Source organism: Protopterus annectens, chromosome 5.part0 (assembly GCF_019279795.1).
Source record: "Protopterus annectens isolate FY-2018-M chromosome 5.part0, PAN1.0, whole genome shotgun sequence".
In the NCBI taxonomy this organism is placed as follows: domain Eukaryota; kingdom Metazoa; phylum Chordata; order Ceratodontiformes; family Protopteridae; genus Protopterus; species Protopterus annectens.
In genome coordinates this window covers 1200148411-1200170548 of record NC_056735.1, presented here as the reverse complement: position 1 = coordinate 1200170548, position 22138 = coordinate 1200148411, and positions in this window count along the sequence as shown.

The window sequence follows — 22138 nt, the reverse complement described above, 5'->3', positions numbered from 1 at the left end:
TAAGAAATATTGCACCTCTGTAAGTATATAATCTTTATAATCCTTTAGTTGAGTTAAGTATGCTGGTATTCTTTTGATCTGAACATTATAAGTACTATTTACCATAAATTCAAAGACAATTGAATTATGATCTGATATAGGACATGAAAGGATCTTAGAATTAATTAAGTCTGTTACCAGTTGGTTAGAAATAAAGACTATCTATTCTTGAATAAGTTTTATGTCTATTAGAAAAACAAGTGTATGGTAATGATTTAGAATCTGCCTGATTATTAATATCATTCAAATGGTATAAGTTAATGAAATCCTTTAAATGTTTTGCATTAGATGTGATTTTCCTTTTTCCTATAGTAGTAGTATCTTTTTCATGCAGAATACAGTTAAAATCTCCTGCTAAAATAATATCTCCTATAGAGAATGATATAATCTTATTGAGATGGTGTTTCACTGTATTAGTGCCAATTCCTGGTATCCAGTATACATTAATTAATGTATATATTTTCCCATTAGTCTGTATTGTGACCATACAGAACATTCCTTTATCATCTTTATAAGACTTAATAGTTTTAGGTATAGGCATATTTTTGTTCCATAAGATAGCCACTCCTTTTTTTTTTCTGTGTGTGTTCTGAGCTAGCCAAGACTGTATATTTATTAGTGGCTAATTTATCTATATCTTTTTTTAGGAGATGTGTTTCTTGAAGGAATATTAAATTGGCTCTATGTAGATTAATATATCTCATTAAACTTGCCCTTTTACATGGGTTATTCAGTCCATTAATGTTTAAAGAAATTCCTTTTAAAGTTGCCATTTAACTGTTATAAACATATAAAACTCATAATCAGAGTAACATTTACTAAAATAAGTAGTATTATGTCTCCTCCTTTAGGTATTCTATTAATTACAACTGTATTTAATGAAAATCTTATGGAATTTTGTGTAATTCTAACTCTTGTTTGTAGTGACAATGAGTTTATAAAATGTAATGTGGATGTCAAAACTATATACACATGATAATAATCAGGTGAAAATATTGTTTGGATAAAACAATGCATCCAGCCTGGAGTTAAAAACTCCAACTTCGAGTAGCAAATACCACTCAAGTTATCCCCCTATCCTAAGCAGCAGTACTCCAGCTGCCACCAAATTAATTCAATACTATTATTAACTAAAGTTAACCTCATTTAATTTGATTATCTATTATAGCAAAGCTTAAACAATTTATATAACAGCTTCATATAATCATATAAAACATTTATAATCAATTAATATTGCTATGTACATCTATTCTATATAATAAATTCATAATCATAATAGCATTCTAACAATCTTGAAAGTGGGAGCAGAGAAGAGAGAGAGAAAAAAAAAAAAAAAGGAGGAATACCCATATGGTAGTTTAATAAAAATTTGTAATAATAAGTTCATATTATATGTTTATGCTCAGTTGAATTCAATAACATTTGTTATCTCAAGCTATCATGACTCAGACATTACTTACATTAGGGTATACCCATTTTCTGTCATAGCAGTACTGTTAGTAGTTTTAAAACTTTAAATTACATGCACTAGAAGCTTCCTTCTTATACTCATTCTTATCATATAAATAAAATGATTATTCACAATATATAAGTTAAAAGAACATACTACACAGCAATATTGATCCCTGGTTATACATAAATCATTGTGATGAAAGCCATCTGTATCCTATATATCTGCACTGCAGCTTTAAAATGTATCAAATGACATTTACTTCTGAAATATAATCATAATAATGCACATACTTGTCTTTTAGTCAAGGCAGATGCATTATAACATTACATATCTTTAAATCATATGCATCTATATGTTTTAAGGTGCAGCAGTCATATAAGCTTTCAAAAACATATGTGCATGAGTTTTACCTTCTATGCCTTCTAAATTATCTCATTTGTTTACTATGGCATATTAAGTCATTTAAAATCATTATAACTTTTATATTTTATAAGTTACATCTTAAATAAGTAAATTATTATAAAGAAAAACTCACATTTTGTTGTCATAAAGTTCGTTTTTCATCACAATACCACATTTACAGCAGTTCTACTTCCTAAAACAGTTTACTTCTTGAATTTGCGATGAGTCTGTGTGAAATCAGAGGTCAAAGTTCAAAATGGCTGCTTTCAGCTTCTCTGCATGTTTTCTTGATGTTGAAGCTTTAAAAACGACTCGAGGACACTATTCACGAGGATACCCACACCCAAATTGTCTCCCATAACATTCTGGCGGGAATTTTAATAAAAGTAAGTGACAGACATTCATTTTGTAGTACAAATGGATCTATGCAGTATAAAACCTTCTCGAAGCACTTCACAAGTCATTGCAGTCTCTATGGCAGTGAAACCAAGCCTTCAATTGTTTAACATAAACATAACTTATTTTTATATGCCCCATTTAATTTTCTCATTCAGAGTTTGTTACATACACATATCATTATTATCAGAACCTTATTACCTTATAAGTAAGAGAGAGAGAGAGAGAGAGAGAGAAAAAAAAAAAAAAAGGTACCTACAAAGATATTTACTTGCTGTTTCTTTTAATAAAGTAAAACCTAAAACATAATACTTTCAGACACTTTTAGTTCTAGTCAACTGCAATTATATCATGACATATTATTTGATATAATATATTTAAGCAATTTAGTCATGGTGTAATAAATAGAAGTAACATTTAAACAGCATAAATAATTTTAAAGAGATAATAGATTATTTTTCCCTTTATTTCCTTCTTTTCATCCTTCCCCTCTCCCTGCTCTCCCCCACCCTTCTCTAGATGTTTAGTTTAAAGAGAATGCCATTATTTAAAACAAGAAAAGAAAGGAAATGTATCAAATTACTAACCTCAGGTCTCTTTGTCACAAAAGAGAAACAAGTTGATTCATATCAGGTTATTTGTTCCTCAGGAAGTTTGATTATTTATAAAACAAAATTCAGTTCTTGCATATTGAAATAACTTTGAACAAACCATTAAAATATTTGTGGTTTTCTTGTAAATGTAGTAACTGTAATTAAAGAATTCAAAGAAATATAAAACATGTCATTTGTTTTTTAGTCTTTTTTGTTTCTCTGATGTCTTCCAAGAAGTTCCTGTTGCCATTCTCTTTAACGAAGGACTTGCCCATTCCATATCCTCTATTTTATCTAGTATTTTATTTTTTTTAATGTGCAGCAAAGCAGAGTCCAAGTCTTCAAAAATTCTAGGGCCATCAGGTAAAAAGATTTTTAGCTTGGAAGGAAATAAAAGATGAGTTTTAAACTGTGCTTTCTTAAGCTCTCTTATTAATGGTAAAAAGACCTTTCTTTTTGATATTACCAAAGAAGAATAGTCATTGTCAAAGTGCACTGTTGCTTCATTAATTTTTATAGGTGCTTTAGCCCATGCAGATTTTAATACCATCTCCTTGTCATAAGATGATAAAAATCTTACAATAACTGATCTAGGATACTTTTTATTTGTATTAGAATTAGATAAAGACCTATGGGCTCTTTCAATACCAAAATAAAATGCCTCTGACAGATCTAAAGTTTTGGGAAGCCAAGTATTTAAAAAAGATGTAATGTTATTACCTTCTATATTTTCTGGTAGTCCAAAAATTCTTATATTATTGCATCTGGATCTGTTTTCCAAGTCATCTAGTTTGAATTGAAGGTGTGCGTTTTGTTTCAATAAGAATTCAATGTTTATTTCTTCTTCCTTAATTCTGTTGTCCATATCATTAAGTGTCTCTTCTATACCTGTAATCTGAGCTTTCTGATGTTGTAGATCTTGGTGTAGCACATCCATTTGTTTTGTGGTTTTCTATAAAGTTATCAATTTTAACATCCAGTCTGTCCATTTTAGTTGTTAGTTGCTGAATAGTTGATAGTAAAGTCTGAAGCTCTTTCTTAATGCTGGAATCCTGGCTGTTAGCCTTGCTGGAACTCATTCTGAACAGAAGTGATGAGAGAGAAATTTCCAAAAAGATTTCTGACAGGAAAATTAGTTAAATTTTCTTTCTTTTTTAGATATTATTCAAGATATTGATATTCCAAACGTTATTAGAAAGAAAATTATTCCATTAGTTGAATTTTGAAGTAATAATTTCCTGTTAATGTAGTTATGTTGGTGGAGCTGAAGAAATCTGCTGCTATCCTATGTTCATCCTTGGCCACGCCCCTTTTTTATTAATTTCTCAGCTACTTGAAGAATGTTTATTTTTGTTACATTCTAATTCCTTTATTGAATTATTATTTATGACATGGGCAAATATACATTTATATAATAGAAAACAAACCATAGCAACATGTTCGAAGTAACAAACATTGTACATCACATATATTCTTCTATACAATTACCATCAATCCAACATTACATAAATTGATCAATTCCTGCCTTCTCTTAACCCTCACTCCTCCTCCTCCAAAACATGATCCTGCATGTATTGTTCTCACAATTTCCATTTCTTTTTATGTAATGTGCTTTTTACACTTTTCTAAAGATCCCACTTCCAGTTCTTTTCTCCCTATTTCCTTTGTCCCTGGTATTCTGCTTAATATCCATCCTGAAATCCTTTCTTTAACAAATTCACATGCTCACTTCTTTCTAACTGCTTCTCCTATAGCATTGCTATTTGCACTCTGCATTTCTTAATATAATTTATTACTGTTACCTTTTTGTCTATAACTGTGAAGCCATTCATGTTCTAAAACAATATGGACAGGGCAAGCATTATGATAAGTTATTATTTCCTGCCTATTATATATGACAGCTTTTTTAAATTTCTCTTTCCAGCTTTTGTGTTACATGCACCCACTAATGTTTGGCAAGCTGATCCTTTATGCAGCTGTTTCTTGCCATCCCCATTTTAACATTGGTCATATTTTACAAGACTTTTTGTTTTAATGAACACCCTCAAAAAACACTCCCATAACCTATTAACTTCAAACAAAAACACAAATCTATGTACATCTTCAAATACTGAAGTTTAACCTTTCTGATAGAAACAGTTGTCTGAAATCAACAGCTGTATCCATAGACATTAACTAACCTAAAATTAAGGTTATCCATGGTAAGGCACATGATACAACCTGTGCTCCTACTTACACTAATTGTTGTCTGTTCTTGTCTTATTTTTATTCCTCTTCCAGATGTATAAAACAGCTTATACGTTTTTAGAAAACAACTTTTAGCATTAAGAAAAGTGCATTGGCTATCTTTAAATAAAACTAAATTATACACTATTGTAGTAAATGCATTGAAGCATTTAGAGGCCAGAGAACCTGCTATCTCTTATTCATTTCCATTAATTTCAAACTTTATTTTTTATTAAGCTGCTTGTCCTTGTACCTTTTAATTTTACATTTATTCAGTAGTTTCAGTGTTGCTGGTCTTCTTCTTCTTGTCCTTCTCTACCTCCCAAACCTAGATTCCATTTCAGGTTCAAGGTACTACCAGTTTATCTAGTCACCTCCTGTGCTTTTTTTTCTCTCTCTTAAGCATTTTTCTTTGGAACATTGGAAAAGGTTTCTTTGGCAAAGTCTCTCTATGAACTTTATTATCAGAAGAATGATAAGCAGTGTCCCCTTCATTTTGATGACTCACTTGTTTTTTTTTTTTAACAACAAATATCCTTATTAAATTATCATGAATGACATAAGGACATAGGTAATCATACATTTATATCAATGTAAACAAACCGTATTGACAAAATTTTAGTTGCAAACATTATACATCACTTATAATCTATCCAGTCATTGTCAGTCAAACATTACATATCTAATCCAAATCCTCCCTTCTTTTAAAGTTCGTTCTTCCTCTGCGTGTATTGTTCCCAAAATTCCCATTTTTTACTATGCAATTAGGCATTACCCTTTTCTAAAAATCATAATTCCAGTTGTTTTATCTCTGTTACTATATTTATTACTTCTAGTACAGTTGGTTTACACTTTGAGTTCCATTTTCCAGTAATTGCTTTTTTGGCAGCCACCATAATTAAACTCACCAAGGCCTTACTATGTCTAGGTAATTCCAATTATGTATCATAGCTCAAAAAAAATTCCTTAGTAACAATTTGCTCTCCAAGTATCTCTGACAGAGTAGTATGCAGGGAATCTTTAAAGTCTCCCATCTCATTATAGTCCCAGAAAATATGTTTCCAATTACCTCTTTCTTCTCCATCACCCCCAACGTTTGGTGTCTACCTGAGGAAAAATTAATTGGAGTCTACTTGGAGTATAAAAATACCTATGTAGACACTTCCAAACAAAGATCCTAAGTATTCTAGACTTTTTTTGCATATTTGGGAGAAATGCATATATCCCCCCATTGTTTCTTTATGAATTGCTTATCCAGTGTCTCTTCCTAATCCTTTCTAACCTCCTCTGATTGACTCTTATAGTTATAATGCAATATTTTGCATGCTCTACTAACTGTTCATTTTTAACAGCAGCTTCGGTTCTAGATTCTACTAAAAACTTTTCTACCGCTGGTCTTTCACTTAGGACCCCCCTATTTCTTTCCCTTTGCCTATAGTCTGATATCAATCCTTGATATGGAAGGGAATTTTTAGTTTGCCATCCAAATAAATTATTGGTCTCTTCCCATTCTATTATCTTTCCCTGTCTAATTATTTGCTCCCAATACCTTGATTCTTTTGTCAGTTTTCTCCAATAAATTCCCCTCTTGCCTATTATCTCTATCCCTAATTGCAGTCATTTCTATTAACATAATCTCTTTTCTCCATTCCCATGTTGGCTTAGTTCTTAGAATACTTTCTGCTACTTTATGAATATAATATTTTAAATGGATACTGTTATTCTCCTTAAGGATCTGCATCCAAATTTCCAGTCTCTCCTTGTTTCTTGAGCTTCCCCCCGTTTCATCATTATTCATTTCCACTTTGATTTTTAGGTTTCTGCTTGTGCTATGTGTAGGAGCTTTAACTGTATAGCTCTGAAATACCTCTTCAAATTGGGTAATCCCAAACTGCCTTGATCTATTGGAAGAATCATCTTATCCCACTTGACTCTTGGCATCTTCACCTCCAAGATAAAATCCTTCACTTTTTATTAATTTCTATGTCCCCTCTGGTGGATAAAAATATGCCTGACCCTTGTATAAAACCAAAGGGACTAAAATATTTCAACTGTTTCTTGCTATCCATAGCCATATAACAGTTTCCAATTTCTCAGTTTTTTATTATCTCTTGTTTAAACTCTTCCTACATATACTTAGCTGCCACACCACAATCATTTTTAATCCATGCTTCTAAGTACTTCATTTTATCGTGTCCCCATAAATATGGATATTGCTGAACCAATTTATGTGTGGGTACATGATTTACAGCTATTGCCTTTGTTTTAGTTTCATTAATTTTGTATCCCAAAATGATTTTCAACTGCCTCAAAATGTTCCACAACATTGAAATGACCTTTTCTGGTTTTATCATGTATAAAATAATATCGTCTACAAATAGAGCCAGCTTTTCTTGACTACCATACCAATTATATCTTTGAATTTCTAAGTCTGTTATTTACTTTGCCAATGGTAGTTAATATAATGCAAATAATAAAGGAGGAAGAGGACACTCCTGCCTGGTTCCTTTGCTCAGATAGAAATTATCAGAGAGCAACCCACACACTTTAATTTTCACTTCCGATCCCTCATATACCCTCCTAATCAACCATATAATTTTATCAGGAAATACAAATGCTTCCATTGCCCTGCTCATAAAGTCTGAACTTACTCTGTCAAATGTTTTCTCTCCATCAAGATATGCATACAACAGCAGTATTTTCTTACATTCTGCTTCCCACTGGATCATCAATGTTTTGTTAATGTTGTCAAATGTTTAGCCATTATAGACATAAACAGTTTATAATCATGGATTAGGATTGGGCCTGTATGAAGCTGGATTTGATGGATTTTTATCCTGTTTAGTTATTACAGCCACCACTCCTTTCTTTCATGATGTTGGTGCTTCTCATCCTCTAAAAATACTGTTAAACAAAACCTTCCTGATATTTATGAGTTTTTTCCATCTAGCTTACAAACTTCTACAGAAATACCATCTACTCCTGAGGACATTCCTGTGGATTGGTTATACACCACCATTTTTATCTCAGCTCCTCCAGTCCTGTTAGAAATTCAGCCTCATCTACCTCTAACCCTGACATATTTAATTCTTCCATAAACATTTCCATTTGTACCTTTTCTTGATTTCAACATTTCTCTGCTTTATACAGACTTTCATAACATTTCTGAAATATTTCTAGTACATCTACAGGATCTCTTGCTATCTTCCTTGTTGTAGGCTCCCTAAGCTTGACAACGACCCTTTCCACTTTCTATTGCCTGAGTCATTGTACTAAAAGATTTTGTGCTCTGGAGTTATCAAAAAAAAAGTTGCTTAACAGAAATCTTTCTAAACTTGTATATTATCAAGATAATCCCTTATGTTCTATTTAGCATTCTGCAATTGCTCATTTTCTTGTTCTGTAATACTCCTATTATTCTGCAAAACTTTAACATTTGTCATTCCCTCTAAATAATTCTTGTTACTTCTTAACCATATCTCTCTATATTTTATTTCCACCTTATTTTTAAACTCCACTTTAATTTTATCCTACTCCCTAGCTATATTTTCAGAAGAAATTTCTATCCTAATAACTCCCAAATATTTTCCACTATCCATTTCTTAAATTCATCTCTTGTCAACAGATAGGTAGGAAGGCACCAGTGTATCTTTTGTAACCAAAAAGGACGTAGAATCAGGAACCAAGACTTAAAAAATGAACCAGGAATTTATTAGATGAAACACTCGAACCACATAAAGGTGTACCAAAAGCACAGATAATCCAACACACATTAACGCTATTCAGGAAAATTACGTTTTCGTCACAAACGAAACATCCTGATGAAGTCCAGCTTTGTGACAAAAACGTAATTTTCCTGAATAGCGTTAATGTGTGTTGGATTATCTGTGCTTTTGGTACACCTTTATGTGGTTCGAGTGTTTCATCTAATAAATTCCAGGTTCATTTTTTAAGTCTTGGTTCCTGATTCTACGTCCTTTTTGGTTATTAGTTGGATTGCACTTCTTGTTTGGTTTTCGTGGTAACCAGTGTATCATTTGTATTTCATTATCCAGTGTTTAGTTATTATTGGCACATGGTCTGAAATTGTTATTGGATGCATATCAAAACTTTAAATTAAATGCAAATATTCCTGTAAAATTTGATAAATGTTCCCTTCTGTGCCTCCCAGACATCTTCACTGCTGCTAATCAAATTCCAGTCTCCACGTATAAGTAACATTCTCTGCTGAAAGCTGCTTGTTTCTCTCAGAAGTTTCTTAAGCTCCATTATAGCGGTTATAGGTGGAATATACATATATGCCATTGTAATATTCCTCCCTTGCCACTAGCCCCTTAGTATTACAAATATACCATTATTATCTTTTTTTATCCTCTTCTATCACTATTGGGGATCCTCTTGCGATTAATAAGTACTTCTCTTTTCCTTAGTCCTAAGTGTTCCACTGAATAACCATCCTGAAAACCTTTCTTTATCAAATTCACATGTTCAATTCTTTCCAAATGTGTCTCCTATAGCACAGCTGTTTGCACTCTACATTTTTAATACAGTTCACTACTGTTTCTTTTGTGTGTATCTGTGAGACCATTAACATTTAAAGATACTATAGAAAACATCATTATGTTAAAACGTTATTATTCTCACCTTTTATGTGTAACAGCTTTTTTCTTAAGTATCTAGTTCTAGCTTTTGTGTTATATGCATACACTGTTTGGCAGGTTTTTCTTTTATACAGTTGTTTCTTTTCATATCCATTTGAGCCTATGTACATGTTACAAAACTTTTTGTTTCATTGAAAGCCCTCAAACAAAAAATAAATACATCCCCAATACCTATTAACTTGATACTAACACGCAAAACTATGTACATCTTCAAATATTGAAATGTTACCCTCCTTTTAGGAACAATTATCCTAAACTGACAGTCATATTCACAGATTAGGGTTAAACTAAAAGGAGGGTTATCCATGCTAAGATGTATGGTACAACCTGTGCTTCTACTAAGTGCTGTCTGGTTTTGTCTTCCATTTCTTGCTCTAACAGATTCAGAAAACACTTGTCTGCTTTCAGAAAACATTATCTCCTAGCCATTGAATGAAATAATTATTCTGTTTTTTATTGCTCTTTATCAGATTGTCTCCATGATTGTAAGGCAGAGTTCAGGGAACAGCTAAGAGAGGCACTGGGTGGCAGTGAAGAGTTACCAAATAGCTGGGTAACTACAGCAGAGCTGGTAAAGGAGACAGCTAGAAAGATGCTTAGTGTAATATCTGGACAGAGGAAGAAGGACAAGGAGACATGGTAGTGGAATGAGGAAGTACAGGAGAGTATACAGAGAAAGAGGTTGGCAAAGAAGAAGTGGGATTGTCAGAGAGATGAAGAAAGTAGACAGGAATATAAGGAGATGAGGTGTATGGTGAAGAGAGAGATGGCAAAGGCTAAGGATAAGGCATATGAAAAGTTGTATGAAAGGGTGGACACGTAAGTAGGGAGAAAAGAACCTGTACCAATTGGCTAGACAGAGGGACTGAAAAGATGTGGAAAGGATAGGAAAGATGTGTAGCAGGTAATGGTGATAAAGGATAATGAGGGAAATGTACTCACAAGTGAGGAGAGTGTGTTGAGCAGATGGAAAGAGTACTTTGAGGGGCTGATGAATGAATAGAATGAGAGAAAAAGAAGGTTGGATGATGTGGAGATAGTAAATTAGGAAGTGCAATGGATTAGCAAGGAGGAAGTAAGGCAGCTATGAAGAGGATGAAGACTGGAAAAGCTGTTGGTCCAGATGACATACTTATTGAAGTATGGAGGTGTTTAGGAGAGATGGCAGTTGAGATTTTAACCAGATTGCTTAATGAAATCTTGGAAAGTGAGAGGATGCCTGGGGAGTGGAGAAGAAGTGTTTTGGTACCGATTTTTAAGAATAAGGGTAATGTGCAGAGGGATAAAACTAATCAGTCACAGCATAAAGTTCTGGGAAAGAGTAGTGGAAGTTAGGTTAAGAAGGGAGGTGATGATTAAGATCAGCAGTATGGTTTCATGTCTGGAAGGAGCACTACAGATGCAATGTGTGCTCTGAGAATGTTGATGGAGAAGTATAGAGAAGGTCAGAAGGAACTTTGTGGACTTAGAGAAAGCATATGACAGGGTACCTAGAGAGGAGTTGTGGTATCATATGAGGAAGTCGGGAGTGGCAGAGAAGTATGTAAGAGTAGTACAGGATATGTTCGAGGGTAGTGTGACAGTCGGGAGGTCTGCGGTGGGAGTGAAAGATGCATTTAAAGTGGAGGTAGTATTTTTATTTTTTTTTATTTTTTATTTTTTTTATTTAACATTTGTTGACTGGGAAAGTCCGACTAGGTTCCACAGAGCCTGTTTTCAGCGGAGGCCCGGGGTGAAATGCTCCAGCATTATATCAAGGATCAGCTCTGAGCCTTTTCTTATTTGCAATGGTGATGGACAGGTTGACAGATGAGATCAGACAGGAGTCCCCATGAACTATGATGTTTACGGATGACATTATGATCTGTAGTGAGAGTAGAGAACAGGTTGAGGAGACCCAGGAGAGGTGGAGATATGCTCTAGAGAGGAGAGGAATGAAGGTCAGCAGGACTAAGACATAATATATGTGTATAAATATGAGGGAGGATAAAGAAATGGTGGTCTTTCAATTACACTTGAAAATAAGTGAGAAAAACTTAACTTTATAACATGCAGATTATATCATGCATTATAAAAATACTACTGTTAGAAACAAAATGTTATTTTACTTACAGTTAACTCTCTCCCTCTTCTTTCCCTCTCCTAAGTGTTCTTCCAAACATTAATGACATGAAGTAGTGCATATGCTTTAGAGTCCCCTACAAGTTTAACAAAGTCAAAAAGTCCAATATGCCCAGGTTTTCCTGTTATGTCATGTTTCACAAACAGAATTAATGCTTTGTAATCCCACATTTATTTGTCAATTTCTGAGTTGCTGGTTTTATTCCTGTTTATCTTCATCTCCCAATCCAGTCTCTGCTTCATTTCCAATGTACTCTCAGTTCTAAGCAACTCTTGTGCTTTGTTCTATCAAGTATTTTCTGTTGAAACATTGGAAAATCTGTCACTGTCACAGTCTCTCTATGGTCTTTACTACCAGAACAACAAGAAGCAGAATCTCCTTTTGTTTCACAGCTCACTTTTTGTTGGACAAACTTTTGTATTTCTTCCTTAGCATGTTCTATATCAAAAAATGATTTTTGTCCCTCTAGGAAAGTATATTTTGAAGATAGCCAGGCACAGGAGTTTGAATCTCATGCCTGCTTCTCGACATTCCCTGATTAGTGGAATAAATTTACTCTTCTTCTCCCTGGTGTACAGTGATTAAATATTTTCCAAAAAAAAATCTACCGCCTCCCAGTTTCAGTACTTTGTCCTTTTGCCACACTTTTGTCAGAATCAACTCCTTCTGCTGGTAGGATTGCATCTTTACTATTAAAGGTCTAGCTTGCTTTCTCGTGGCAAGGTTTGGAGTATACACACAATGTGCCCTTTCAATTAATGACATCTGCTGTGGAATACCACTCCAGTTACTTATTTGTGCTTTCATAAAATTAATACAGTCTGTTCTTTCCAGCTTCTACGGTACATCAGGAAATCTCAGGTTTTCCCTACGTACTTTGTCCTCTAATTCTATTATTTTTTTTAACTATCTCTTCTTGAGCAGTTTCATAATCATCCAACCTTTTCTTCATTTTGACTTATGACTTTAGCAGTTTTATCACCTCATCTGAATAGTTTTTAAAGGTTCTTCCATTTTTCCCAGCCTTGTGTTATTTGAGTTGATATACACCATCAGTGTTTCATTAATTTTAATCAGCTCTGAGTACATTTGACTTATTTTTTCCTCTAGGTTACTGGAAGTCATGCCTTGCACCAAAGCTGGGGCTTGCACTGTTTTTTTGCTGAATAGCTGCAGAATTCTTTCCAGAGTTTTTTTTTCTCAGATTTTGTGATTGATTGATTTTCTTTCAAATTCTCTGAATTTCATTTTTGCTGGCATCCAAGCAGTACACTTACTAGCCAGTTACTGAAATTTCCCCCCACAATATGAGTTTACCAGCTCTCTTCTGGTTTCTGGTTTCACACTTGTAGAGCTGAAATTAAGATGTAAACAAGTTGCAGCCATCTTGAAAATCATGGCTCACTTCTTGTTGAACAGACTTTTAGATTTCCTCCTTAGCCTGTTCTGCATAAAAAAAAAATTACTTTGATCATCCAGGAAAAAATATTCCAAAGCAGTCTGGTGACTGTCACACCACAACATGCCTCTCAACCTCTTAAAGAAAGAAATCTGAACAAAGCCTAAAATAATGGGAAGACAAAGGCTCAAAAATAGGGATAGATTTTAAATATTACACTCAGAAAGCTGCTAGCATTTTCTGAAGGTTATGAAGTCTGAAACACAAATGTATGTCATTATTTAATGAATTCAATTCTCACTGATTTGCCAGAAAACCACAAATTTTATGAGGAACATACCAAAATATGATAGAAAATTTTGAATATATGGAATTATAGAATTTGTGTTAGCATGCATTTTTGGAAGGATATGAAGCCTGAAACAAAAATGTATGCCATTATTTAGTGAATTCAATCCTCATTGAGTTGCAAGAAAACAAAAAATGTTATGAGGACTAGACCAGAAATATAAGATAAAAACCCGGACATTCTGTGAAAAGCTGGGCATTTGAGAGGTATGTACCATAATCATGAATGAAGAACATTTTCATGTCAGTCTGCACTAACTGACAGCCAATAACAACTAGATCATTGATCAATAAAGCATAGTGTTCCCCACATATATATAACAGCAGCCCACAATCTCAGAAGATGAAACATTCTACAGCCAAACACTCCCTACCAAAAAACTTGGTTCCCATCCTCACTGATTCAGATGAAGCTAGATTGCTATATTGTTCATGGAAAGTGAAAGGAACATATAGGCCCAGCCAGGAAAAAGACAAAGCTTTTTAAGTTTTAAGAATGTGGCTTGTCTAGCAATGGATCTATAAAATGCACATCAGCTGAATACTGACACTTTTTTACACATATAAATATTAACTTATAGGTGACTCTTTCCTACTCTCTTCAGAAAAAGAAGGCACAAATTGTGTCTTCTAAAGTGAACAGTGGACGAGACCACAAGGTACAAACAGTGGGCAGTGTGTTTGTGTGTGTGTGTGTGTGTGGGGGGCAGCAGACACATTCAGTGCACATTTAGGAAATTATTTTGGCTTACATAGATTACACACCGCTAAATATACAGAATTTGATGACTTTAAGCGCGATATTAACAGTACACTTTTCGTCGGTTCAATTAACCAACTTCTTCAGAAGCTTTCAAAAACATTACACAATCAAATGAAGGACACAGCCTTAAAATACTTCCACATACTGATTTACAAAACCAATTAATTAATTAAGTTGTTCCACCTATTAGTGGTTAATAGTATTACAACCAAGGTAACACAATTGATGGTATAAAATGACCCTCTCATGTTTTTTGTTGTTATTCTTTGTTTTTCCTTGGTATCAGCCGCTCCAAATCCAAACTAGGTACAACAATTTAAGTCGGCCCTAAATAAATGCCTATAGTTATGGGTTATACATAAATACATGCCTTCATTTTAAAAAAACAAATCCCTAACACAAGAAGTCACAATACAATACGTTATTCTAAAATCCAAATTGAATGCGAACATATTTCTTTTTGACCACACCAATACAGTCAATACAGTAGATAAAACACTTGACACCTATAACGGTGGTAATTTTACAATCTAGGTCGCCCCTGATGTCAATCACATTACTCAATTGGCATGACCCAATAGTTTTACACTTGGAATTTTTACCCTTTTAACTGTTTACAGAGTGGTACCTAATCCCTACCTTATTTTCAAATATCTCAAGATCACTTATTTAACACATCCATATTACTACACAAATTGGTAAATGGTTATAAAATGTAAATTTCAAAAAGACAACATTGTTAAAAATATGTAGAAGTTAATAAGAATTATTAAAAATGGATGTTGTACAAAGGTGATTTTATTAAAACAAAAAGTGTGTATGTGTGTATGTGTGTCATTAAGGGGAGTATATTCTTGGCAATGATAAGAGTCGAAAGGGTTACCATCAAGGTTATTGGGTGTAGCGGTTGAATTGTATGAGCACCTTTATTTCATATCAATGATGGTTCCAAAGCCCTTTATTGATGTACAAGTGGATTCACCTCTCTAAGTTCTTTAATTTAAGGATACATGAGATTGATGTCATTTCATTTATACCTGGTTTCTGGTTGGCATTGGTACGTAATTGCCAGAGAAGTTCTTTTCTTTCTAGCTTAAGGGAATCATAACCTCCCCTAATGTCCCTGGTCTGTTGGTCGATAACCCTAAATTTAAACTGGTGGTCACCATTATCCAATACATGCCTAGCCAGAGCATTAGTCATGTTCATAGTCCTAATGCTGTATAAATGTTCATAGATCCTTTCCTTAAGCTTTCTATCGGTTTTCCCGATATAGAAAGCTGAACAACTCGTACACTTTGCTAGGTATACCACTAATTTGCTGTTACAGTCGTATTTAGATTTAGATGTAAACTTTTGTTCACCTATTACAAAGTTCACCCCTTCCTCTATGTGTCTACAATATTTACACATTTGACATTTAAACATACCTAGTTTGGTTGAGTATGGTTGTTTAGTTCCTTCTAAAAGTTCCTTTAAATTGGGCCCTCGCTTATAGATCAATTTAGGCCTATTAGGAATTAAGTTTTGAAACTCGTTGTCATTAGTTAAAAACTCCCAATTTTTCATTATTATTGTATTGATTTTTAGGGAGTCAATATTGAAGGTGCAACAAAACCCACAGGTAAAGTCAAAATTATCTTTGTCTCTGTTTCTAATCAAAGTATTTTCACCCCTACCGGTATGACGGTTATTCAGCAATGGGGTGTATACCTTTAAGTTTCTTTTACGCGTAACCTCGTCTTTTTAAAATGAAGGCATGTATTTATGTATAACCCATAACTATAGGCGTTTATTTAGGGTCAACTTAAATTGTTGTACCTAGTTTGGATTTGGAGCGGCTGATACCAAGGAAAAACAAAGAATAACAACAAAAAACATGAGAGGGTCATTTTATACCATCAATTGTGTTACCTTGGTTGTAATACTATTAACCACTAATAGGTGGAACAACTTAATTAATTAATTGGTTTTGTAAATCAGTATGTGGAAGCATTTTAAGGCTGTGTCCTTCATTTGATTGTGTAATGTTTTTGAAAGCTTCTGAAGAAGTTGGTTAATTGAACCGACGAAAAGTGTACTGTTAATATCGTGCTTAAAGTCATCAAATTCTGTATATTTAGCGGTGTGGACTCCTGGTACATTTATCTATTTACCAGTTGCATTTTTCGTACATTACATAGATTACACCCCACATGCCCAGAGACTAAACAGATCTCATCAGGTGTCTTTTACAGCTGTAATACACTAGAAAGTTTACAACTGAAAATTTTGCATCACCTTGTCCATGCCTAGTAATGCTGCCAGGTGTGAGCCCAAGTTGAAGCACACTGCAGTTACTCTATTATATTGTTCTGTGTATATAAGTTATCTGTTGTTTTAACATTATACTATATCACATCTGTAATGTTATGTTTTAATTGTATCTCTACCATGCCTTTGTATTTCATGTTATGGTCTCAGTGGCATTACATAACCTGATTTTTACTGCCTTAATGCAAGCTAGGCTTGGTCTGAAATTGGTCAGCTTTGATCAGTGCCTTACCCAAGTAAACAAATGTAAATAAATACATAAATTAAGATCTGTACTCAAGCTTGAGCTTGGCTCAAGCCATTTGTGGCTTATCCACATATAGGAAATTGTGGCCTCCTCAGCTGCATATATCATTCAGCTGTGTAGTCTCAGTATGTGAAGGGTATGGGGTAGGGATAATTAGCACATAGTGGGTGGATGGTCAGGGTTTCCATTTATTGTGTGTTTGTGCATTAAGCACTTATTGTGTATACGCTTCTGCAGTTTACTTTAAAACTATAGCTGCTATCCTCACTGCAGCATCTACTGCTTAGCCTTCCTGAATGCCGTTATTTCATACTAGAGCACTGAGCTCCCCCAGTATCAGCTTTAATGTGAAGGCTGAAGGGCATAGTGTAGCTGTGGTAAGGACTATACATCCATGAAAATAACTTTTTGTTTGTTTATACACTTTCTGCAATTTATTTCAGAACATCAGCTGCAGACAGTTCTCTAGCAACAACTCCTCATTCTCCTGAGTATTAACAATACTGGGGTACTGGTCAGTAGTGGTAAATGTAGACAGTGCATGGAGAGGATATTTTAATTGTAAGCTTAAAGCTTGGGGCACTTTACAAGATCACTATCAGTATTATCTATAACTTGGATTTCTTTAGTATTTATTTAAATTTAAAATGGGCACACTATACAGAATAAGAAATTTCTAACAGGTACCCACCGCCTGTCAATGCTACTCTATGACTCACCCATGCTTATCAATCTTAAAAAGATAGACTTAAATAAACTAGAAACATGCTATAACAAAATAGCAAAATTTGCCACAAACTCTCCACATGACACACTATTGCCTCACCTTAAAAAAAATCTCCTGGCTAGAACTACCATAAGTCTTAACCTATAATCAGTTAACCATGGCACATACACTGCTTTATCAGTCTGAGAAAATCCCAGCTCTTCAAAATGGTTTAAACCCTATTCTAATAAGCGTAGGCTTCACTCAGCAAATAAATAATTATTACAGATTACCAAATCAACAAATGCTGCAGGAAATTCTCTATATTCCCACCACATAGCAAAAACCTGGAGTACACTTCCTCACTCTATTAGAACCATTATCTACCCCACTCAATTAAAAAAAAACTACTCAAAAATTGTCTAACAGACTCATGGCTTTGCTCATGCAACAGTGCAGGCTAGCAAGAAACAACTACTATTACTACTTCTCCCATACTTATAAAAATACCCAATAACCTAATCATACACTTTCTCCTTTAGCCTATCTACCCCTTGCCATGCAGTTCTCATCCTGACCTCCCCCTCCCTCAATTCTCCCTTACTCTCTCCTTTATTACTACTGAACAGAATTTGATTATAACATAACTTGCCTATACTAATGAATTTCTTATTACTAATTGTAAACATTTACTTTATATTCTACTACCAACTGTAACTTGGATATAATAATTACCCTACAGTTTACCTTGCATTATATCTAGACTATCTAAGTTACTGGAAGAACATGCAAACTGTGCTAATTCTACGTGTATTATTATTGACTGTGTTAGTTCTTTAATTGCTACACCTATGTCATGTTTCCTCCATTGTATATATATATATATATATATATATATATATATATATATATATATATATATAGGTTTACTATCAAAATTTCAAGGTTGCTTACCTCGGCTATTCACATCCCTGACCCAGAACAACGAAACAGCTTCACACAAATTGCTTAGAATGTCAATTCTTTCAGAGGAAAGAATTGACATTCGACTGCTCACCATCCAGAAAAAAGCATCTGCTACGAGGCAGAAAGTTTCCTACCATTTTGCAAAGGGCAAGCCCCCCTGCACTCACCATGTGGGGGGCTGTGCCCCCACACCCCTTTCTACTTATATATTCTAACTCCATGATCGCACTACAGTGAGGAAAAGGGAATTTTTCTCAATCCCCACTGTAGTGCGATGTACGTCAAAACACCAATGCTCCAAACTGCGAACATATTGATGTTTCAAAGTCAACAGGAATTGTGTTCACAGTTTTGCCTTTCTGACACTCCCCTTATCACTGTGGAGGTAAGCCATCTCAACATTTTGATTGTAAGCCATATATATATATATATATATATATATATATATATATATATATATATATAAAGATTGCCATGTCTAAGTGATTTGTATGTGTTGTTTACTATTGTGGAGCTTTTCTCCCCGGGCCTCCACTGAAAATGAGTTTTAGCCCAGTCAGACTTTCCTGGTAAAGAAATGTAAAATAAATAAAATAAAAATAAAATACTTACTTGTTTAACAAAAATAAATAATTAAAAAAAAAAAAAACAAACATTAAAAACTTTTAAAGAATTGGAATAATGGTAAACTGAAAGTAGTGAACAGTGTGAAAATAGCTAACTCCAAGTCAGACTGCCGACTAGTCACAAGTGGTGTCCCACACGGTTCGGTCCTGGGTCCTCTCCTGTTTGGTATCTACTTCTCTGAAGTCCAGGCCAACACGAAGGGACTCTGGCTGACAAAGTTCACAGATGATTGCAAGTTGGGAGCTATTATTAACTTAGAATTATGGAGCATTTGGGCGACATCAAGTATAAAAGATTGGAGAGTCCTGTGGCCAAACATTTTTTGGACTTTCATAAGGGGGTTCCTGAAGGATTCATGTATTGTGTGTTAGGTAAACCAAAATATCCAGGTGATGATGCAGGATTTCATAATAGATTATTAGAAATGGAATCCAGATTAATTTTGAATTATAAAACTCACTTCCCAAATGGTATGAACATTGAAACATGAACCATTGTGTTAAAAGTAATTTAAGATTTTCAAGATAATTATAGCTGGGTACATAACATAAGAGTTTATTTAGATATTTAATGTTCATTAAAATAAAAAATTTATAAAGTAAAGTTTTGTATAGAATATTTTTATAATATTTTTCATATATAAAATTATTTAGAGGTTTTGAAGGGAATGGTATTTATAACATTATAGGTGATAAATTACACAAAGTATTTCTATACTTAATGTTTAATAGTACATTTCCGAAGTTAAAAACAATGCACAGAGATTATAAGGGTGGGTTCATTAAGTGGTTGTTAAATTGTTTGATTGCAATTAATTATGTCAATTTGACTTTGTAATGGATATAAAAGGTGTGGTGGTACGTATGATGAATGTATTCCTTGAGAAGGTGAAGGCCGAGGTACCAGAATGAAATAAAAGAAGACTATTACACCATCTACAGCGTGCTTGTGTTGCGTTCCAGTGTATTTTACTTTAAGTATTTTCTAGTGTATTACATACAGCTATTATTAACTCCCCAAGTGATGTTGACATCCTAGAGAATAGCCTCACTTAGACCAATGAATGGTGTCAGAATCATGGCTCAATGCCAAAAAATGTGTCATCATCCCCTTTGGGAAAAACCCGGTTCCCATGAATTGCCATAACGATGGTAGTCCACTGAATACAGACGGCGTTATAAGAGATCTGGGAAAACACATTGGCAGCAACCTCTCTTTTGATCACCACATTGCCACTGTGGTCAGAAAGTCCTTCTATGTGGCTCATCTCATTACTAAGGGTTTTGCATCCAAGAAGAAAGAGGTCATTGTCTCCCTCTACTCTTCCCTCATTAGGCCAATCATCGAGTACAATGCCCCATTTGGCATGTCCCTCACTAGACACCTGCAACAACTGGAGAGACCGCAAAAGTACCTCACAAATAGGATTCTAGGCCTTAAACACTTTTCCTATATGGACAGACTGAAAACACTTCAGCTATTCTCTGTCTCATATCACCTACTTAGAGGTGATCTCTGCTTGACTTACAAAGCCATGTCTGACCCAGCTCTGTTCAAAATGCTACATCTAAAGAAATCCCAATCCCTCCACAGCACACGCTCCAGAGACCTCAACCTCATTACCACAATCAATAGAATGTACTGGAGGGACAGGTTCATAACCCAGTGACTACTCATGCTATGGAATAGACTTACCATACATGTCAAGCAGAACACCTCGCTGACCCTCTTCAAGAGAAATCTTGATGAGTGGATGGAAAATAAAATTCACCCCAGGGAAAAATCCAGTGGCTCTACTCGACAGACATACTGGGAACTAAGGTTGGGTGGCACGATGCCAGGGTAATCGTATGGCTAGGCTTGTAAAGGCTCCAGGGCCATTAGCCTAGAACACACCTATGAACCTATGAAGACTGGAAATGTGGTAACAATGAAAGCAAATAATATATCAAATAATAGCTAGGGGAGGTATCTAGAAGGCTTTAAAAAGTGAGGGATTTAAAGAAAAAAAAAAAGAATAAGTTGAGCACAGTGGGTTCAAGAGCAATTGAAAGAAGCTAGAATGTCTATGCAAGAGTACTCAGAAAGTACGAATGAACATAAAACAATGGTTTTAAAACAATTACTTTTTGATAATAAACCTAGAAGCAGCAAATTTGTTGGCTCAATTTTTGAGGCAACAAAAGTTTGAAAGGATGATAACTAAAGTCTGGAATTCTGAGAATGGCAGCGTGTAAGAGGACCAGAAAAAATATAAAGGTAATTGTGAATTATTGCAGTACGTTATAAAATAATTGATGTAGAGGTTGACAGTAACACACATGAAATGATAACATATTACTACATCATCATTAATAGAAGTAGAAAAATGAGTATTAATATAAAAAATAAAGGAAATTGAAATTAAAGAAACACTAGAAACCAGAACACAGGAGAAAACTTGGTAGTGAGAGAACTCCAACACAAATGAGGAAAGGAAGTATCAGGAGAGAATAAAAGGCAGGATTGTCAGACCCCACTTTGATGGGACTCCTATCCACAAAACAAACAGCACCAGTATTACCCATTCTAAAGACCTAAACCTTGCCCATGATATAAATTGGACCTCCTGGAGAGACAAGTATATATCGTAGAGACTACCCCTTCTCTGGAACAGGCTCCCTATCCATGTGAAGCAGAGTTCCTCCCTAGCCCAATTTCAAGTGTAACTTGGACAATTGGATGGGAAACAGGAAATTCATCCCTGGTTTGGTACCTATGTCTATAATGGATACAAGCAGCCTGTAAATGGTTCATCTCCCAAGCCCCTGCTTACCCTTACCAAGGGTATGAGAACTTCGGGATACATGTCTAGGCTTAAAAAGGCTCTTGAGATTG